Source organism: Chiloscyllium punctatum, chromosome 33 (assembly GCF_047496795.1).
Source record: "Chiloscyllium punctatum isolate Juve2018m chromosome 33, sChiPun1.3, whole genome shotgun sequence".
NCBI classification, from domain to species: Eukaryota; Metazoa; Chordata; class Chondrichthyes; order Orectolobiformes; family Hemiscylliidae; genus Chiloscyllium; species Chiloscyllium punctatum.
This window is the reverse complement of record NC_092771.1, coordinates 56,970,166-56,974,163: the sequence shown is the minus strand read 5'-3', so window position 1 is coordinate 56,974,163 and position 3,998 is coordinate 56,970,166. Positions and strand designations below refer to the sequence as shown.

Below are 3,998 nucleotides of genomic sequence, written 5' to 3'. Positions count from 1 at the left end.
CTTCTCACCAGGATGAATTACTTCTACTCAACCTCCTTCAGATTTCATCTGACAAAACGTTCATTAAGAATTCCTTTGCATAAACATGCACTTTGCAGCTCTCGTTATTTGATTTTCCTGGATGTCTTTCATACGAAAAAACGTTCACAGCAACTTGATTTGCAAAAGGAAACCGCGCTCTATTTCATTATCCCTACGTAACCTACATTTCAACACAGTTTAGTCAACAGGCTCAAACCATTCTTGGAAATTTTGGAATAGCGTCAATGCATATAAACTGACCATTAGCGTTCCCATACGACAGCTGTGATCATCTGAAAACAGCCCCACGGAATTGCCATTGATGACAGCGACGAGAGTGGGATTCGAACCCACGCGGGCAAGGCACAATGGATTAGCAATCCATCGCCTTAACCTCTCGGCCACGTCGTCACAGACCCGGGGGCAGCTCTGACCTTATGAATAATTGAATTGGGTAAATTATGCAGAGCAGCAGATATTTCTCCCTGGTGTTGGTAAAATGATATTTAACATAGTACGGTTCCAAGACTGTGGTCTGACCCCTGGGTTGTGGGGCAAGTGCACTCCCACTGTCACACAATGCACACAGTGATCTGAACAAAAATGAGGAAATGAATATGTAACAAGGTCTGTTGAATTCTGTGAAGATTTGAAGTCAACGGAATGAAGAACCCGAGACAGCAGGAGGTGTTCTTTCAATAAAGAGTTGAATAGAGCTCTTAAGGATAGTGGAATCGAGGGTTATCGGGATAAGGCAGGAACAGGATACAGATTGAGGATGTTCAGGCCATGATCATAATGAATGGTGGTGCTGGCTCGAAGGCAGAATGGCCTACTCCTGCACTTGCTGTAAATTGTCTATTAAATTGCCTGTGAGGAATTGTTTTCCGGACTGGAGGAGAGTGCATAGTGCTCAATGTCATTATTCGGAACACCTAACTTCCGCTCAGATGTTTTTGACACGCACTTGTGTACAGAACAGACAATTTCAAAATCCAAAATATGGCTAAACTGACAATTGAAGGCAACAATGCAAAAACCTTGATCTGTATCATTTTCCTGCACTGTGCGACACCAAGTCACTGTATGATCACAGCAACACAGTGAGCAAGTGTCAGAAGGAAAATGAGTGCAGTGCCAGTGCGCATGCGGGGAGCAGCAGGTGACACACGGGGAAGTGCATTTCCCACAACAGGAACACTTCCCAAACAACGGACTGAGGTGGAAGAATTCAGAGGGGGTTTACATTTTGAAATTTGATGCCAGAGACACAATGGAGACCTGTCATTGAGTCTGTTAAAGTGAAGATTTTAAGATTTCTACAGATGCAAAACAAAATAAAAAGCTCATGGGTTAGTGAAGGCAAAAGATGAAATTTGTGTCTGAAGTCAACAAATTCTAAATTGTCACGCAACCACACTGACTTTCACTCAATGGTATATTCTCTCCTTGTACGTTTGATCGGGCATCTTTTGAAACACTCTGAAGTCAGCTTCTACGTTTTATTTCTGGAAAGTCGTTCATGATTTAAGTAACTCTATTGAGTGGAAGAAACTCTCATCCAAACTTTTCTTCATCATTCACTAATGGTTTTCAAGCTCTAACTAAAGTTATCTGTTCACTAGAAAGAGGGACCTTCCCCGATTTACTCATTCAAACTTAGCGTTATGTGAAAATCTCATTTGTTTACATCAAACTTGCGTGTTTGTGCATCCAGCATTTCCAAATCTCTTGAATAAACTCCTCCATTCTTTCTATATTCCCGTTTGTATCCTTTCTGATATTGTTATGTCTCAGTAAACAACGTCACTTGGCTTTCTAATATCTTGCTATCCAGGAAACAGCGTCTGTGCCCTTTCTAACTTCTTCACATGTTTTTGGTGAAGAATGAGGACAAGGATTACACACAATGTTCCCACTGAGAGTGACAAAAAGATTTTACAGTTACGCTATGAACTCTTTGCTTTTTAAATATGACGCCTCTATTTATAGACTCCAATAAGGTAAATTACTGTCTATCCAGTTCATGAACATCGTCTCGATGGAGACGAGAATTTTCTATGTCTTCCTTTCTTCTTCCACGGAATGTCTGAAAGGTTTGTAAGGCCAACATCTCGAAATGCCCATGTCCTGAGTCAGTCTCAGCTATTTCTAAAGGCGACTGAAGTTCAAATACTTCATAGGGTGTCTCCCATCATTCCAATGCAGACTGGTTCTGGACAGTAAATGCTATCACTAAAGGCCACCGTGAATCTGAAATCAACAGTTTTCGCACAGTAATTCTCGTAGCTATTGTGTATCGGATGTTCGTGTTCTGGTTCAATTTGTTCATCATTTCATGAGTCGCTGTGTTGAATTTTACTGAATGATTAATTAGTGAATGGAGACATTACCTTCACCACTCAGTCGAAACTCCATGGAACATTGAAAAAATTTACTCATACGCTTCCAGAGGACGGTCCTGCCATTACTGGGATGAATCAGTCAACATTCCCCACGTATCCTCGAAGCCAAGGATTTCCTTTTCCATTTTAGCAGATCATTGCAGCACTGAGTCCCATGTGTGCGTTCATTAAAACCAAAACAGTTGCAGCAAGACTTTAAAACTAAGATTTTGCAATCTGCTTGCATTGGTTGTCCCAAAAATTACATTCCATATTATGGTATGTTTGTGGATGAAAGAACTTTCTGAATCTTGAGCAATTATATTTCAGTTTTGTCAAAAAATTATCATTCGCTGTTCTCTCTTTCCCTTTCAGTTTCCCGTTTTATATCCCGTATTTTATCAGTTTATCTTAAGTTTTCAATATTTCAATCAATCTCCCTCCTGATTACCAATCCGAGAGAATGCCACAATTTTGTCAATTTATATGCAGTGCAGCTGTAGGGCGCGGTGACCAAATGGAAAGGCATTGGTCACGTGAACCAAATAAAAGTAGCCAGCTGGTGGAATCTGGCCGTTCCAGCACAGTCATATTTAAAACATTTAACGTAATCTTTAGCAAAATCATATTGGCAGAAAATAAGAAAACAAGATGAAAAAAATTGCTGATGCTGAAAATCAAACAAAAACAGCACACCTGTGATTTAACAGCAATTTCTGTTTCTGTGACAGATTGGCAGATTTTGTCGCAGTCCATGAGAACAGTGCTCAGTAGAATCAAACAGACAGCATGGACCTGGGACTGTGATATCAGACAGTAATAATGAATGCGTGGAGAGTGTTGTACTGGAAAAGCACAGCAGGTCAGGCAACATCCGAGGAGCAGAAGAATGGACGATTTAGATATAAGTCATTCATCAGGAATTAGGCTTGTGAGTCGGGCAGAGGAACAAAGCTGAAGCCAGGTGCCAACTCGCAGGCACCTCCTCCTACAGACCACGATCACAAACTCTCCTCCCCTCAACAAACCATCATCTCCCAGACCATCCACAATCTCATCAGCTCTGGGCATCTCCCATCCACAACCTTCAACCTCATTGTCCGTGAACCGCGGAATTCCCGATTCTACCTCCTTCCTAAGATTAACAAACCTGACTGTCCCAGTCGACCTATTCTCTCATCCTGAGCCTGTCCCATTCGAATCATTTACTCCTAAATTGACACAATCCTCTTTCCCCATTTCAGGAAATGCCCACTTACATTCGTGACACCCCAATGGATTTCACCTCCTCCAAGAATTTCTTTTCACTGACCCACAACGCGTCATCTTCACCATGAACATCCAGTCCCTGTACAAATCCATCTGCGTGACAGAAGTCAGCAAGCCTTCCATTTCTTAAACTCACAGCATCCCAACCAGTGCCTTTCCACCGACATCCTCATCCACCTGGCTGAACATGTCCTCACAATCAACAACTTCGCTTTCCAATTCTCCCACTTCCTCCATCGAAACTGGTAGCCATGCGCACCCGCATAAGACCTAACTCTGCCTGCCTGTTTGTCAGATACGCGGAACTGTCCATCTTTCGCAGTT

General features: G+C 42.1%; 1 non-coding gene across 1 annotated transcript; it reads right to left on the bottom strand.

Moving 5' to 3' along the window:
* Window positions 1–350: 350 nt before the first annotated feature.
* On the bottom strand, window positions 351–432 carry trnas-gcu (transfer RNA serine (anticodon GCU)). The gene has a single exon. It is a non-coding gene; the product is annotated as a tRNA-Ser (tRNA).
* Between the last annotated feature and the right edge of the window lie 3,566 nt (window positions 433–3,998).